At 47.9% G+C, this 18,713-nt stretch overlaps 1 pseudogene; it reads right to left on the reverse strand.

Annotated features, from left to right (window-relative positions):
- LOC133360565 (uncharacterized) overlaps positions 1–18,713 on the reverse strand; it is a 49,422-nt pseudogene that overhangs the window by 16,540 nt on the left and 14,169 nt on the right.

The raw sequence follows: 18,713 nt of genomic DNA on the forward strand, positions 1-18,713 counted from the left end.
GCACGCACTCGTGGTGCCTTCCACTATGCGGGGAAAAGTTGTCTTGGCCGCACATGAACGCCTCTTGCATTTGGGGGTAAACAAAACGCTTGCTCTGCTTCAGCGTGACTATTATTGGCTGGGGATGGGGAGCGATGTGGTGAATATACTGAAGGGATGTGTTGATTGTGCCAGACGGAAACCGCCGCCCATGACGTCAAATCCACCGCTGCAATCTATTCAGGTCTCGCGCACTAACGAGCTCGTTGCGCTCGATATTTTGGGGCCTTTTCCAGTCACGCCTAGGGGTAACAAGTACCTGTTGGTTGGTGTGGAATACTTTACCCGGTGGCCTATGGCGTGGCCACTCGCCAACCAGTCGGCGGCGGCTGTGACGGACGCCTTTGTCCAGGGCTACGTTCTGGACAAGGGGGCTCCCGAACGCTTGCTGACCGACCAGGGGAAATTTTTTTCAAGTAAATTGCTGCAGGAGGTGTGCGACCTGTTGGGTACTAAGAAGGTGCGTACCTCCCCGTACCACCCACAGACGGACGCGATGGTGGAGCGACTCCACAGGACTTTGACTTCTATGCTGTGCCAGCAGGTGTGCGAGGCACATGTTGACTGGGACCTGCAGGTCCCGGGGGTCCTCGCCGCATATAGAATGGCCCCCCATGCAGCAACGGGATTTTCCCCATTCTATCTGATGTATGGTCGGGAAGCCGACCCGCCCATGGAAACTCAGCTGGGACTTTCCGCGCCACGAACGAATTCGAAATTGGCTGAACATATTAAATTTAACATTGATAAGCTGACCGAGGCACGGGAGGCTGCACGGCTTAATTCGAGGTCTCGCCAAATCGCCAACGAGCGTTTGCGTGCACGGAAGGTGTCCGTGCATGACTGGAAACCGGGCGATAGGGCCTGGCTGCACTGCCCTCAGGCACCTTTGGCTACGTCGCCTAAATTGTTGAAGCCATGGCGGGGACCCGTGGAGGTCGTGCGGGTTGCACGCCCCCAGTGTGTTCAGATAAAATGGGGAAAGCGCCGTTGGTACGTCCACCCCTCCCGGCTGAAACCGTTCTCGCCTCCATATGGCCTCCCTTTGTGTCGTGAGGACCGAGCATGTGACGTGACCGACGACCCGAGGGGGGAGATGTCTCCGCCTGATCCTCACATGTCTCCGCCTGATCCGCTCCCAGGTGTCTCGGAACTGACAGCTGCCGACCACCGGCGGCCGGATCCCCGCGACACGGCCGGTCCTTCCAGGCCCGATCCGCGCCTTCCAGGGCTGCCGGAGCCACCAGACGGTCGTCAGCGTCCCGACCCATACGACGGACCGGCCAGGCGGACTCGCGCTAAGTCGCGCAACTTTTCATGACCAACTGAATGAGGGGCCGATGCGGCCGGAGCGTCTCGTCACTGCGTTCCTCATCCGCTCGACCGCTCTATCACCCCGGTGGAGGAGCGAGCGGAGGGGGGGATCGATAGTTACAGAGACACTGGACACGTTTTTTCTTGGACTTGCTTTTATTGTGTTGTTCGTCGGTTTGTACATAGCTTGTTGTCTAGGTGTTGTGTTGTTGTTGACTTTTATTGGGTTTTTCGTCGGTTTGTACATAGGTTGTTGTATGGTGTTGTGTCGTTGTGTTGTTGTTGTTGTGTTACGGGGCACACTGGGGGGTGGAGTTTTTGTTGTTGTTGTTGTTGTTGTGTTGTTTAGCAGCCGGGCCGGCTGCGAGCTATGTGGGAGGGGGTGATGTAGTGGTGATACGCGCTGGGGTAAGGATCGTGTGCCAGCGCGTAGTGATTGGCTGTGTGTGTTGGTGACGCGCGCTGACGGTGAAGGATCAGGGGTCAGCGCGGGGTCAGAGGTTATGAGGCGGTGATTGGCTGGGTATCGGTGACGCGCGCTGACAGCGAGGGGATCCTGAGGCAGCGCGTGGGGATTGGTCAATTAAGGGGGGTGCTCACGTCGAGGTCCGCATACGCTCCGTCTCCCGGGAGCGGAGGCTATATAAGGCGGTGCGCACAGGCGCACGGAGAGTTGGTGACCAGCGAAGACTGAAGACGGAGGAGGAAGAGATAGGGCCCTGAGGCACCTAGTCCCGCTGTCCTTGTAAGGACCGGGGCCCTGTGTGGCTCAGAGGCGGGACCCTGGGACCCGGGGCCGAACGTCCGCGTGAGGGCCGGCCCACGGGACCCAGAGGTTGTGACCCACGCCCAAGCTGGGGTGGGCCTGTAGGCTCCACGGACACTACGGGGCTGGAGTGGCTGTGAGCGTGCAGCGTGAATGTGTAGTGTGAGCCGTAGTAACCGCATGTGTCAAGTGGAGTGTGTAGTGAGAGAAGTAGTGACCACACGTGTCAAGTGGAGTGTGTAGTGTGAGAAGTAGTGACCACACGTGTCAAGTGGAGTGTGTAGTGCGAGAAGTAGTGACTACACGTGTTATCGTGAGAAGACAAGGTTTAATAAAAAGTGTGCTACCGTCAAGTGGTTTCCTGCCGTCATTCCGAATACTTCACTAACACCACATTTGTTTGTTTGGGTTACGCCACGTGGTATTTGTACATGCCAGACATAGAGCAGACATTCATGGAATTCATAATACATACTTTTTTTGGTTAGATCGTGTGCATATAAATGTGGCGTTCACCCAAGTCCACCCGACACAACCATTTAGTAAGGGTTTGTCACGTGCACAAAACGTGCCAATTAGAGACTAGTTCAGCAATAACCGGTTGTGTTTGGAGAGTAAACCCACTGCAACATTTACAATTTGAGTTTGACGGTTTGCTGGTGATTACAACAACAACCAGCTTCATCAAGCTATTGCCAGAATTGTGAAGAAGACTTCCTGTTTCCGGTATTATACTGCTTGTAATGTCATGCTGCGAACCTTACACTCAGTGGCAGTGTGGGTGGTAACATGCTGCCCTTACTGTGTGGACCGGATGTCACATGAATGAATATCAGGAAGTAGCTCTGTAATATCTACTTCTGTGGGTTATTCTCTAACACAGAGGTGGTTTGCACTTCTCTGCAAGAATTTCAAATACATATTAAGTACGATCCTCGACTATCCACTTTAACGAAGGGGATGACGGCCACGGAGATAAATAAAAATCGTGGATAATCCAAAAATATTAATTTTCGATGCAAAAAAAGTTACGAAAGTTGTGGGTTATATACGAACTAAATGAACTAATAAAAAATATATATTTAGAACTAATACTAACGATCGACCGATCGATGCGCGTACGCAGTGGCTCACTAAGTGGACCGCAGAGCCACACCTATTAACACCAAACTCAGCCCACTGTTGTAAAGTTAGTTTAACTAAATTTTGACTTAAAACTTTCGTGACTGCAGGAATTCATATTCTTGGTTCTTTCGGCAAAGTCACGTAAATAGAAAACAAAAAATGAAACATTTTTGGAAAAAAAAATATATTTTTTATTAGAAATAAAAATATTAATTATTTGAAAATAATAAAAGCAAAAAACCCACGACGTTTCGATCGCAACACAAGTGGTCTTCATCAGGAGCCTGATCGAAACGTCGTGGGTTTTATTGCTTTTATTATTTTCAATTTATTTCAAAATTTTTATTCAAATATATTTCAATATTTTAAATATTTAATTTGTATAAAATGTTAATTTTTGTTTTCTATTTACGTGACTTTACCAAAAGAACCAAGAATATTAGTTTAACTACTGTACCGTAGGCGTGATCACGTGGTTTTCGGATTAACATATTTGTTCAGTTTAAGCAAGTGACTTGTGAAAAAACATTTCCAAGAATAACAATGAATGACAATGTTTTAAAATTATTAATTTGGGCTTAAGGAAAATCCATGAGTTATTAGTCATAATCTCAGGTGCATGGTTAATCTGAAAATCGGATAAACCGCACGTGAATAATCGAGAGTACTGTATTTATACTTTGCCCCGTGACAAGACACTGATAATGAAATGGGGGATGAGAATGGGGGGGGGGGGGGAACTAAGCATTAAGAATCAAAGAGTTTGTGGGGGTCGCTGGCCCCCGAGATCCCTCCCTCTGTACCGCTAACGGCCGGGTTAACCTCATTATTAACCTCATTACTCGCCCCCTCGCTACTAGGCGAACCGCTGTTGGGTTCTTCACCCATGGGGTGAGAGCCGTCGCTCGAGGATTCCCCTCCCCCGCGGGTCCGCGTAATAGGCATGGTTAATTACGTACGTGCACACCCACACACAGATCTGCGCGGCACTCACTCAATACAGACCACTCACGTTAGGATCGCGCACCTGTATTATACACGTAGTGAACGTGCGCGCACACACGCATACAGCTCCACACGCGATACCCACTCTTGCGCCGCTCTGCGCAGCGCTCGCCGCCTGCTGGCCGCTTACGTTATGATCGCGCACCTGGGGTACGCCGATTACGCACGCCGCGAGCTTACGCACACACAGTACCACACGCGTTCCCACACGCTCACACTGCACGACAAGATCACGCGAGACCACGCTTCGCTATTAATGATTTATTACCTGGTAACTAATGTTGAATCAGTGAGTCGACGAGGCTGGCCTATTCCACTAAACCGGCACCTATTCCCTATTTATCGGCTATGATTCTAATTCACCTTCTTACTCACTGTTAAGTGTCCACGGCGGTCCGCTGATCCTTGTGCTAACCGCGTGCCTCGGTGCGTCGCACGGACGTCCGGGTCGCTGGCTCGAGCTGCGTCTGGTCGCCTGGCGCTGGAGTAAGAGAGCGATTTCCCCTCTGCGCCCCTCTATTTATCCTCCCTACCTCAAAGGGGATGCTGCGCTGAACAATGGGCTCGCGCACCCCGAGCTCGCGCACGGCGGTTCCGGGCGCTGTTGATATGCTAATCAGTGAGCGACGTTGGCGGTGTACATCCTAATTAACCCCTTACCCTCCCTAACAATGGGGCCTGCGCGCTCAAGCGCAATTATCCCAACCCTCCATGACTATGCGCAACAGCCCCTGTGATCCCGCTATTCATGCTGTCCCGTGCCTCTCCTGCTTGCCCCGTCGACTCGTGGGGGTGTGTGTGGGGGGAAATGCGCCTCAACCGCGGTGGCCGAATGCCCCACGCCGCGACCACACCATATTAAGGCCGGCCGCAGCGCCGCGGTGCCACGTAGCACGGGGGAGGTCATCCAATTCCCTGATCGCCGGAAACCGTGAGAATTAATCCCGATAAGGGTCTCTCAGATAAAAACCGGTCGGCCAGGCGACCTCCCCTCGGAGCTCTATGGGGGGGGGGGGGAAATGAGTGCGGGTGTGTTCATGTGAGGTGAGGTGAGGGGGACGCGGGGTCGGCTCCGTTGCTTGGTGGTGGCGAGGTCGGGGATTTGGTGCCTGCCGAACGGCTTCGCGGCGGCGGCATCACAAGTTGTGTCTTGGACTTTTATGGTGTAGATCAATTCGACCCCAGACTCAAAGAGCCAGGCACCTTTAACAGCATTGCCTTCCAGGCTGCTTCGTTTTTAGAATGTTGCTGTGTTGGCCGTTAAAAACATTCAAACCTTTTCTTGTCCGCAAACGGAATGGCCTCATACATGGCAGTATAATCTTCACGCGTGTGGTTCATCTTGTGACTCTCGTACGGGCGAAGGTCTTCGATTACCTAACAACAACAGCAATCCAAGATAGACCATTACATTGAACGCGTTAGGCCCAGGGGGTTCTTCAACATATTCCGGTACTGGGCAATACAAATTGCCGTGGGTTTTTATCGGCATTTCAAATGGTCACGGTATTGGCTTGCGACGCCAATCTTTCTTTCCAGATCTCACTCAGATCCGGAGGAATGATTTGTTTTGCGAACAGTGGAAAAACCATAAGGTATACATCGTCTTCTTGGTTCTTTCGGTAAAATCACGTAGAAGGGAAGTAATAAAATAATAAAAATAAAACATAATAAAATCATTCTCACAACGTTTCGGCCACAACGCAAGTAGCCGTCTTCAGGTGAAGAATGAAACACTGCCAAGCTTGGAGCGTATATATAAGCTGGGTTGGAGGTGGAAGAAGATCGCCTTGACAAAATAATTTGCATATCAAGAGGAATTTAGCATATTATGGGAAATGCGTAGGAGGTGGGCGGGGGGGGGGTTTCAAAATCATATTATGCCCATGCATTATGCAGGATTAGCAGCATCAGAGGGAGGGGGTAGCATTAACAAAGGGAGGGAATGTTAATAGTATGTAGAAGCCACGAAACATGTCAATGGGAGAGCGGTGGCAGGAGGCCCGCAGCAGAGCAAATAATGCATTCCCTGTGGAGAACACAAGATACACAGTCAATGCCAGTGAGTGGACTGTGGTCTGAAAGTCACCATACACGTGAACAACAATCAGTTAAGATCCGAAATGGTTTATTACGTCCTTCCAATGATTGCTGAGCCAGAATCCATCTTCTCGATTGAAATTGTCTCTGTGTTTGTATATGTGGATCGTCTCATGAACGAATCTCTCATGGTAGCCAGATGGCTTGCAGATAACCTCTGTCTTGGAGAAGTCAATGTCATGTGAGCCCACTTAATTGTAAAAAAAAGGTATACATCGGTTTAAAAGTTTTCTGTAAATGTTAATTCATTCGTTTCTCAGTCCTGGTGAGGGTCATGGTGGCAGCATGTTGAGTATGGCTGTCCAGACCTCCCTTTCCTTGGCAAATGACTCTAGCTCTTCCTTGGGATTTCCCAGGCATTCCCAGGCCAGCTGAGCGACATAGTCCCGTCAGTATATCCTGTGACGGCCCCATCTCAACTGGCTGCTCTCAATCTGGAGAAGCTGCTGCTCGACTCTGAGGCTCTCCTGGATTACTGAGATTTTCACCCAATCTCGGAGAGTGAGTCCAGCAACCCTGCGGAGAAACCTAATTTCGGCCCCTTGTACCCGCGATCTCATCCGTTCGGTCATTACCCCACGCTCCTGCCCATATGTGAGGTTGGGAATGTAGATCGAACTGTAATTCGAGAGCTTGGTTCCAGAACTCAGCTGGTGCTTCATTATCATGGAACGGTACAGTACCTGCAAAATTGCGGAAGCCACTCCTACTTGCCATCATTCTCAAAAAAGACTGAGGTACTTAAACTCCTCCACTAAGGGCACCTGTTCCCCCTCACCGGGAGAAAAAAATCCATCTCCCAGGAGTGAACCATGACCTCAGATTTGGAGGTGCTGATCTTCATCCCAGCTGCTTCACACTGGGCATCAAACCGTTAAAGCGCATGCTGGAGAGGACAGACTGACGAAACAAAGTAGACAATGTCAACTGCAAAATGTAGCGACGCCACCTCCATGCCTCCTTACTGGATACTCTCCTTATCTCGGCTGCTCCTTGATATCCTCTCCATGAAATCCACATACATGAGTGGAGACAAGACGCACCCTTGGCAGAGTCCAACATGCACAGTGAACGACTTTGATTTAAACCAAGAATACAGACATAGCTCTCACTACGGGAATGGATTCACCGTATAGCACACAAAAGTGGCACCAGTACATCATACTCCCGCAGCACCTCCCACAAGACATTCTGGGGAACATTGAGAGGGAAAAGAGCTGGTCCATTAATACCATGACGGAATCCACATTGTTCCTCCTGAATCTGAGGCTCGACTGGCAGAGCACTCCTCTCCAGCATTCCGGCATAGGTTTCACCTGGGATACTGAAGAGTGTGATTCCTCTGTAGTTGGAGCACACGCATTGGTCCACTTTTTACAAAATTGGAAACACAACCCCAATTTGCCTATCCAGAGATACTGTACATGCCTTCCATGCAAGATTGAGGCATGTTAACCATTACTCATATCCTATTCAGCACTTTAAACAACTCTGAGCGAATTTCGTCCACCCCAACAGCTTTGTCACATTAAGGCCCTTGACCACCACAGCGACTTGAGCAGCCGTGATGGATCCGACCCCCCCCAACTGATTCGAGAGCTGCCTCCTGAGTGGGCGGCATGTCCACCGGGATAAGATGCTCCTCAAAGTGTTAATTCCACCTCCCGACTATCTCCTTAGTTGAGGTCAATGTTACACCACCCTTACTGAAAACTTCTACTGCTGCCACCCTCTTGGCAAGCCGGTACCTCTCAATTGAGTAGGGAGACATTTTTTTCCCCAAGCATCACTCGAAAAACCTCCTTCTTCAACATAACAGCTTTCCTTACCACTGGTGTCCAACAGTGGGTCTGAGGGTTGCCGCCATGCTAGGTACCAGCTGCCTTCAGGCCAATGTCCACGACCTCCCTTGGAGTGCAGGAAAAGTTTTCTCGGGAGGTGGAATTTGAAATATTTCTACACTGGGTTTTCTACCATACCTTCCCAGAAAATATCTTATCAGTGCCCCAAGCATCAGATCCAACTTAGCACCAGGTGGTGTACAGTTGACAGCTCTGCTCCTCTCTTCACCCGAGTGTCCAGAACATATGGCCTTAGGTCCGATGATACAACTATAAAGTCAATCATTGACCTTCTGTCCAAGGTTCTCTGGTAACAATTAGACTTATGAGCATCCTTGTGTTTGAACACAGTGTTTGTTATTATTGACATTCCCTGACTAGCCAGAATTCCAATAACATCTCTCCACTCGGCTTCAGATCAGGGGGCCATTCCTCCAAATGATGCCTATCTAGGTATCTCCATCGTTTCCCACGTGAGCATTGAAGTTGAGCAGTAAGACTATGGAGTCGGTAGGCAGCACTTTGCCGAGCACTGCACCCACCATCTTCAAGAAGGCCGAATTCTCTGAACTGCTGTTTGGTGCATGAGTACAGACAACAGTCTTCCTTTCTGAGAACCGAAGTTTCATCGAGGTGACCGTCTCATCCACTGGGACAAACTCCAACTGAACAACACCCAGATGGGGGATTGAGTATCCCCACACCCGCACGGGGCTCTCACCCAGGGTTACTTCAGCCACCAGGCACTTACCGGCACACACCACACCCAGGATATCCGTTTTCCGGGGGAAGTTCTCTGATTTCTGTATTGTTTAACTATTCATGAGGGGCTTTTTACCGTTATTTGTCTGGAACCTCCCCCAGACCTTTTCGCCAAGGGAGACCCTACCAGAAGGACAAGACTCCAGGCGACATAGCTCTGAGCGTCATTGGAACACATAAACCCCACCACCACGATAAGGTCACGATCCTTCGGTGGGGTTTTCTGTAAATGATGAGAGTAAAACGTGCGATTGTGTCTATTGAATCGGTGCTGCCACCATTCTTCGTCTGTCATGTAACATCACCACATTGCGTGAAACCAACTCATTAAGTTAACATTGTGGCCTTATTATGATAAGTATTGTTATGTCATGAGCCTCTCCCCACTGTAACCAGGCAAGGGCTTGTCCATGTAAATGTCGCAAGGCACAAATCATTGGTGGGTGACAATCACCACATTCAATTTAACACAGTAGTAATCTTTAGCGACCAATATTATCCATAAGGTTTTTTGGGTTCGATCATGTAAATATAACTGTGTCGTTAAACCTGCCGCCACCACCCCGACTCAGCCCATCTGCAAGGTGTGTCACGTAAAACAAAATGTAGCCAATAAGTTACTAGTTCAGCACTAAACCAGTTGTGTGTTGGAGAGTAAAACCACAACAACAATTACAGTTCCGTTACTGTGACGTGTCGCCACTAATTACAACTACAACCAACCTTACCAAGCGACAACTCTGACATCAGATGGGATTAGATATTCGCATAAGAATAAAATAACAGCAAATACATATTAAATACTCACAAACAACTGTCGGCAGTTGCAGAACATGCTTGCCAACAAGGACATTCAAGTGATTTTTAAAACGTTTCATGTGTTGTGTAAAACTAATTATTACTGGCCAAGACTAATTATATTAGAGAATCTATTTACATTGAGAGAAATCAAAATAATTTTAACCGTTCTGACAGCTACAGCCTTAGTGCTGCTGGAAAGAATATTATTAAGTAATACACCTTCCAGTTTTATGCCGTGACAAGGCATCGTATTACTGATTAATGGTGTGGACCAATCACTTTAAAGGACAATGCATATATTATCATAGTGGTTTTTGTTTGCATTTTGATCACAAGTATTGTGGTTAATGCACACATGATTCCTTGTGAAAGGTTTCAGTTTTGTTGCCAGAAAAAAAGGGAAGAGCTCTATTATTATGACGGTAAAATCTTGACTTAAAGCTTTCGTGACTGCAGGAATTCATATTCTTTGGATCTTTCGGTAAAGCCACGTAGATAGAAAAAAATAAAAAATTAAAATATCACGACGTTTCTATCGCAACACAAGCATTCGTCATCAGGTGAAAAAATATAGCGGGAGAGCTGCTGAAGCAGGATATAATAAAGGTTTGAGATGGGTATAGCCCAAGGGTAAGTGATGATGATAGCAGTGGTGATGGTAGTAGTGATGATGGTAGTAGTGATCGTAGTAGTAGTGATGGTACTAGTGATTTACCTACGTGGCTTTACAGAAAGACCCAAAGAAAATGATTAACGGTGATTAACCCACCTGTTCCATACAAACATAATCCATTATATTATGATTACAATTAAACCACCCCTCTAGCTCTCCGCATCTGATTGCCTCACAGTGATGACGTCATTAAGCTCCATTTAAGGCTGGAAGCAAGGGATATCTCTTTACAGTATATACGTAGTGTGTGTGTATAACATCTGAAAGCGCGCGATGCATTGACTATCTTTGTGCGATGGTCAGCCAAAAGCAGCTGCTGCTGAGGATGAGCGGAGTTGGCATGATGATGGTTTATGCTCCTTGAGATCAACGAGGTATTGTGGTTCCTTTGTGGCGTGCACTTTGTGTGTGTAGTGAGCGTGAAATGTTGAAGCGGATACAAAAATAAAGTCACGTAGATGGAAATTACAAATAAAGAAAATTAAAATAAATTGGTATGAATTCCTGCAGTCACGAAAGCCTCAAATCAAGATTACAAAAATAAAGTTAAGCAAAAGGAAGCACAAAACCCTGATGTTGAATTTTTGCTTAAAAATTTCGTGACTGCAGGAATTCATATTCATGGTTCTTTAGGTAAAGTCACGTAGCTTAAAATAAATTTAAATTAAAAATAACGTGCTTTTTAGCTTTTATTTTCTATTTGAATTATTTTTTTTATTGTATTTTCTTTTTATTTTCTATCTACGTGACTTTACCTGAAGAACTATGAACCTGATATTGAAGTTGCATGTTATCACCTTCCACAGGATCTGTGTGAGTTTCTCCGAGAAAACTCCACACTCGATGTGAATTGGGTAAATGTAGGAGTAAATCACGAGGCAGCCACGCGGTTGCAGCACACGCTCGACTTCGTGCATGAAGGCTGGCAGGTCGAACCAATGCGCTGACACGAAGGCGGTCAGCAGCGACACGGAGCCATCATCTACGGGAAGGTTCTCAGCTGGCCCCACCCTACAATGGTGGGTGGGGGGGGGGCGAAAAAAACAACCGAATGTGCATCGTGGCTTGTTCATTGTTACATGAAGTGACACAAACAGAAGACAAAAGATGCCCTGCTTAGCCTGTAATATTCTGTTGGGGACGAAGTGCTGTAAGTATCGAGCAGTGGTGCCTTTGAAGGCCCGGCACTGTGGCGCACGATTGGGTGGGGTGATCAGCATAACGCCCTCTGGCCGCCTTTGTTTCCCCGGTGGCGATATTTACTACATATCGCACCAAATAACTAATTTAAGGCCAAGTCGATCTAGGGGATGCCCAGGACCAGTCCAAATAATCGTCGCCCTTATTGGTGGTCGTGAGTGGGAATCAAACTCGGACTTCAGAGCCAGAGACGGTGTGACATGGTATCCTGGTTCCATACATTTGCACAGCATGCTCACATAGTAGTAGAATGCCCATCAATGTTAAAACCATACTTAAAAACTGCCATCTTTTTGGGTGTCCAATCTGTAATCAATACATGTGTAGAGGAGTAAAATGGGGATGTGACGTCATGCGCACTGGGCGGCTCGATGATGTCATGTCTGATAGAGTTTTTAAGGGAGACCCTGTGACGGAAGCGGGGTCACTGTGGGAATGGGTAGAGTAAGAAGGGTGAAGAGCCCACTTCTGACACCAAATGTAATGCGTTCAATTTAGGCGCACACACTTCTTGGGAGGCAACACTCATTTATTAGAACAGTAAGTATTATAACACTGTACATTACACATAGGGTGGTGACCACCGACTTACTCTAGCTAACACACACTTCTCTAACTCTCAGCTACTCTAGCGTGACCCAGCCAGGTGGGCTACTGGCAGTCCGCTGACTGGAAGCTTGACTCTTCTTGGCGTCTTCACGATGCATCTGCATTCTTGGCACGGGCAGCCTCGAACCTCGTGAGGAGGCAGCTTATATGGGCCTCGGCGTGCCCGGGCCCCACCCCGGCCACGCCTCCCTTCGAGAACCCTCTCGAAGTCCCCTTGCTGTCCACGTGCCCCCCGAGGTGCCCCCTGGGCCCCCGGCCCCCACTGGGATCCGGTCACATGTCCAGCCGGGATCACAGAGAGTACCACGACCTCATACCACCCCCGTGGCCTCCCAAGTCCAGAACCGGCCCTGACGTCATTCCCGCCTCCAGCCGGGATGACGTCATGTGTGTGTGTAGAGGGACACATGATGTATGGCCCAGAACCTTCTAGTAGGATCTAGAAGGGGGCGTGGCTGAGGGTGGAGCCAAGCCATGCTCAGGGGCATAAAAGGGAGGTCCCGAGAACCGATCGAGGCTGTCTGTGGAATGGAACCCGTCGGGTGCTACATCTCTTCGATCCTCAGGCCTCGGTCTTCAGCTTTTACGTTTGGTATCGTGGGTCAGGCAGTGTGTTACTGACTGATCCGGTTATGTAGTTACCTCATTGTGGTCTAGTCACCCGTTGTGGTCTAGTTAACCTGTTGTACGTTTATGTAGTTATCCTGTTGGGGTGTGAGAATAAACGTGTTGCCTCCAAGTTCAAGTGTGTGCCTTCGGAGAACCCACTCCACATGGAATTAAAGCTACTCTGCCTTGTTACTGATTCTCCCAGTGAGTTTAATGTCCCCGCACGTGACAAGCATGTTCTTTGGTGGTGTAAAAATAGACCACAACATTGAAAAAATTGCATTGTTCTAAAGTTAGAGGGTTGCAATACACGGATATAAAAAAGAAACATCGATGTTTCAGACGTACATGTATTTTTGCTGATCCTTTAATTGGTGGCAGGGCAAGTGGATGCCACCACAATATTACGACCCCGCGGTAGCTAGGACATGTTAGCTACCTTACCTGGTACACAGGAGGTCGTGGGTTCGATCTCGACCCGGACACCTGTATATTTTGAGTTTGCAAGTTCTCCCTGTGGTCGTGTAGATTCTTTTCTGGGTTCTCCGGTTTTTCTCTGCACATTTTATAACTGTGCGTTTAAAGTGTTCGGCTGCTATAAATGTCCACGTGATAAGCCACTTCGCTGATCTATCATTTGTGGCCAGGTAACTTCTGAAAAAAGCTATATAGCTCAGTGGGCGTTTCCCGGTAAAATAAAAAAATATATAGTTTAGTTTTTGTTAGTTTATATGGCATGATATAATACACAAACATCGGCCACCAAATCAGCCTCTAATCTCTCTTGACTCACTCAATCCTATAAACACACTTCGTGTGGATGTTTGAATCCGTGCCCATGGAAGGCCGCAGGGTCCTTTATCTCTGAGCGTGTGGTTGTGAACCTACATGTAGGTGATGTTGTCGGGATGTTTGGCGTGCATCGCCTCTTCAATCTGCGATGGGCTCACATCGATCCCCAACACTTTTGTGCTGATAGAAGCCAGAAACTCCGTGCCCTGGCCGCTCCCACAGCCAACGTCCACAGCGAGGGTGGGCTTTGTCCCCGTCTACACACACACACATGGGATTAGGCGGCTTAGCAATGTAGCTTGTTCGCTCCCCAAGCCTTTCTACAATTATTTTCAGATGGACGTCCGAGCATGTAACCTGGGTATGGTTTCCAGAGTGTCGCCAAACTGGGATGTGACAGAGCTAAAGGACAATATGTGGTCTTTCAAAGTTGACCTTAACTCAATACACATCAAAAGGCTCTCTGTTACGAACTTCATAATGGCGAAAGTAAATAAATATTGTAATCTCAATCGATTGAAAGGATGCTACACCTCCTCCACAGTATGTGATCAATGAGACTTCCATGGTACAGGGGGTCCCCAATATACGTCGTCTAGATGTATGGTGTTTCGCACTCAGTTCGCGGACTTATGATAAAACATACTGTACCACTAGCATTTCGCGCATGCGCCGTCGCTGTCTTCTCAGTCCCATCGTGTTCTCTCAAGTAACGGCTTGAGACAAAGGGACTCCATGACCTTTGAAATCACTCGGGTTTGAAATCGGGCCATAGTTTTCAGATTCATTATGGCTCTCAAGACAACTTTTTTTCAGGAGCAGTATTACCTGCGCCATTTTTAAATGGTCTGGGAGAAAGGGCAATGGACTGCATAATAAAAGTAGAGTGGATAGACTTTACACTGCGATGCAATATGATTTTAAGGGAACCAAATGGGGTGGGGGGGGGGGGGTAACTCAAAGATTATTGCGGAGTGATCTGAACGGCTTATATCAGCAATAAGAAGGTTTAAAGATGAGAACCCAATGTAGCAGACTAAGTCTAAGGTGTGGTCACCTGCGTGAGTAGGGCCCTGCACATATTGTGAAAAATAAATGAGTCTAAGATGGCTAACACATCTCTCACTGGAGTGGTAGATGGGGAATTTACATGAATGTTAAAGTCCCCGCATTGCACAATCTGATTGAATTTAGGGCATATCATTGAGAGGAGATGAGGTAAGTCTTCAAAGAAGGTAGTGGTTGGACCGAGCGGATGGTAAAGCGAGAGTAATTGCAGTGATTGAAATGTTTTCCTACAGAGCTAAATGTTCAAAGAATGGAACATAGGTAGTGATGTTGAATGGAGGTTTGTGATACTGTGGATACATGCAAGCCCTCCTCCACGACCAGACGACCGGGGTCTCTTGTGAATTTTAAAACCTGAAGGTGTTGCCTCAATTAGGCAGACATGGTCGGAAGCTCTCTGCCAGATCTCAGTCAAGCACATGAGGTCGCCGACAGTCTTACGGATCACGCCATCTCCTGGGCTATGTCAGCTGGCCGCTCGATGTCGCTGTGGCATTATTTCTCGCGACGGCATGGATGCCTGTGGGATGTGCCTTCTGCCGCCTTGTCCTTGTCTGTGTTTGTGCGTCTTGCGTCTTCCTGTCTGTCTCCTTGTATTTTGTCCCTCTGTGCAGCTGTTTGTCCTGCACTTCCCTTTGTACTGGTCCCTGTCAGGTGTTTGCCAGTCTTCCCGTGTCTAAGTCCCTACGTATGTCTGTGCATCTATTGCTCCTGCGCGTGCTTTTCTGTCTACTATACCCGTGTTTGTTTGTGCGAGTCCGAGTCCCTGTGTGTCTTTGTTAATGGTGTGTCCCTGTGTTTGTTCCCCACTCACTAACTCAGTTACTTATGCATTCACGCACCCAACCACTCACTCACTCACCCACTTCCTTACTCACTATCCCACCCGTTCATTGCATAGCACACCCTCTTATGACCATTCTTTCACGCACTCATCCATCCAATCAATTCCCCATTTTCCTAATAACCCATTCACACGTACACGAATTCAATTAATCATTCACTAACTCATGCGTATTTATGCACTGCTCCCATGCAAACCTCTTGCATATCTCCAACTCATTCATTCAGCAACACATTTACTCACTCACCACGTACTCCCCCAATCAGTCTCTTAGTCACTCAATTACCCTCATATCCAATCTTTCACCCCCTTTCAACTCGACAACAACCGTCATTCGCCATTAAGTGGCAGGGATGTCACCACGCCACTGATGCAATGCTATGTTCAGGTTAAGGCCACATGAAGTGTCAAAACGCCCGCTGGCAGGAGGTCATGGGGCAGACCCACGTACCATGGGTCGACTGACTGAGATGACTGGCTGATGCACCACCTTTGTCCCCCACTGTGCCACCGTTCTGTTTTATAGCCACCAGACGCACCGCTCCCAGTTGTGAGCGTTGCTCCTCTGCCCTCCGTTGCTGGAGGGTAACTGCCTAAAACTGCCCAGTAGCGTCCTTACAATGATTTTTGAGCTCCTTACACAATACAGCCTGGTTAAACCCAGGATAGTTCGTAGGCAGGCCAGCCAAAATGTTTACAACCAGTGAAGATGTTCCATTAGGGGGGGTCCACGTTTGACAAGCATAGGAAAGGTAAGTCATGACCGTGGCCGTGAAGACCCGAAGCTTCGTGTGGAGTGACAGACCAGGTAACTTCCACACAACGTTACACAGCCGATTAAAAGATAATACCGCTTGACTGATTCGGAGTGAGACCTCTGCTGTCAAACCAAAGCCGGTCGTGAGCACACCACCCAGGTATGGAAAACTCTCCACTCTCCACAACTGCCCCATCGCCAATTAGCAGTTGTGGGGGTGGAGTGTAATGGTACAAAATACCCAGGCAGGTGCTTAGTTATGGTGGGGCTGATGGTTAAGCCCCACCTCTTATTGGTATGCTCCAGGTCCAGTAGCAGTGCCTGCAACTCCTCCTCTGATTGAGCAGCAATCACCAGATCATCGGCATACGTAACATGGTTGACCAATAGGGAGCCATCCCTTGATCGCACCTGGGCATCGATCAGTCTCCCATTTTATCTTAATAATTCTTGCCAATACCTTTCCCAGTACACTGAGGAGGGAGATGCCCTTGTAGTTGTGACAGTCTGTGCGGTCCCCCTGTTGTATATGTCGGATTATGAAATTTTGATAAAACTAATAAAAAGTTAAAGAATTCTTGAAAAATGCGTAAATCGCATAAATTATGTTAATGTATGTAAATATATGCATACATAATGATAATCACGGAGATAATCGTGGTAATTTATGCGGATGCTTGCAATTATGTTAAGGTATGCAGTTATGATAATTAAGCTTAGCTTCGTTATCCAGAGTTGTATCAATCAGGATAAAACGATTATCTTTGCTTAACATTTAGTGGTTATCTTAGTGTGTTTATGTTATGTTAGGTCTACAAATTCATATCTCAACGCAGGTTACAGTTCTTATGAATAAGACAGTTTTGCATGGACTTGGAAAGAAACACTCAAGATACTTTTGTATTAAACAATTTTAATTCTAACAAAATATGACACTCCAAGATGCGACTCTCGTGTTCGGAATTATCGACGGTACCATTGGGGAGACTTCTCTCTGTGAGCAATACTCTTAACCATCAAGGCTTACGTTGTTTCAGTTTGGCAACCGCACATCTCATTATTCCCACCGCGTACCGAGTCCAACCGGCGACTGGCGGGGTTTTGAAACAAGCATGCAACGATATTCATATGATGGACGATAAAAGCACTTAATAATCTTGCCGACGAATCGATTGATGTATGCTTCGCCTTTGGATACAATAAGTGCTTTTATCGTCCGTCATATGAATATCGTTGCATGCTTGTTTCAAAACCCCGCCAGTCGCCGGAAGAGGACGCCGTTGTCGCTGCGGGGGCTGGCCAGGATGCTGTTCCCGCCAAAATGCCGTTTCCGCCATTTCGGCGCCTGGCCGGGGCACTGACATCAATGCCTGGGGAGGGGGAGTTCCACACGTTCGGGTGGTACCCCCGTCTTCTGCTCGAGCGCGAGAGGTGGCTGCGGTTCGCAAGAGGAGGCCGTGTTCACCATGCAAGATTCTTCGGGGCGTCCCAGTGCTCCACCTTGCCGCCCTCCGCTATTCACAGTTTGCCAGGCGAGTCGTGACATGACATAAGCACCCGACCCCAAGAAAAAATATATAATAACTTCACTCATCTTGCTGCGTTGCGGAGCGTTTTAGTCCGGTTGTGTGCGTGACAAATTGACGCGGCGTCCGTGCGGGTGTCTGCTTCGTAACAGTGTTTGTTGTTAATTACGGCGTCGGGATAGTTATCTTCAGGGGGCAGTTAATGATTAATTCGTTGTCGGATGTCCCGAGCTCCGTTGTAATCCTGTGGATTGCCCTGTTAATGACTCGCGTTGTTACATCGTTGTTGCGAAATCGCGATTGTTAATGTGTATACTGTATGGAGCTTCGCTCGTGATTGCTCATGTGTGACTGTCAGAAACTTTGATCGTCATTGTTGCCAAGGTACAGACCGTATGGAGCTTTGCTCGAGAGTGTTAACAGTGTATGGATTGTTGGGTACTTGCTTTTGATTATTTACTATTTACGGATTGTCTGGAGTATTGCTTGTGTGTCTTGCCATGTGCGGACTGGATGGAGCATTGCTCCAAATGATTTACAATGTACGAACTGCGTATACTGCATATACTGCATGTACCGCATTGCACGACATCGTCGATTATTTGGACCATTCGGCATTGGATCGGTTCATGGGGGGGATCCTAAAAAAAAAATTGTATGTGTTGTGATGGTGTGAAATTGCGATTTTGGGTGGGATGACTGAGTGTTGCGTGTTTCTTGAGTTGGGTGCCGAAGCCCCGTGGAAATCCCATGGTTGCGGTTGTGTGGGATTTTTTAATGACATGACCGGTGTGGTTCGAACTCGCTGATGGGTTCGGATGGGACGGTGGCAGGGTAGTGTGGGACCCTGCCGTCCATGGGGTAGTTGTGTGATTTTGGTTC

Source organism: Lethenteron reissneri, chromosome 69 (genome assembly GCF_015708825.2).
Source record: "Lethenteron reissneri isolate LAM-NWPU_2019-01 chromosome 69, ASM1570882v1, whole genome shotgun sequence".
Lineage (NCBI taxonomy): Eukaryota > Metazoa > Chordata > Hyperoartia > Petromyzontiformes > Petromyzontidae > Lethenteron > Lethenteron reissneri.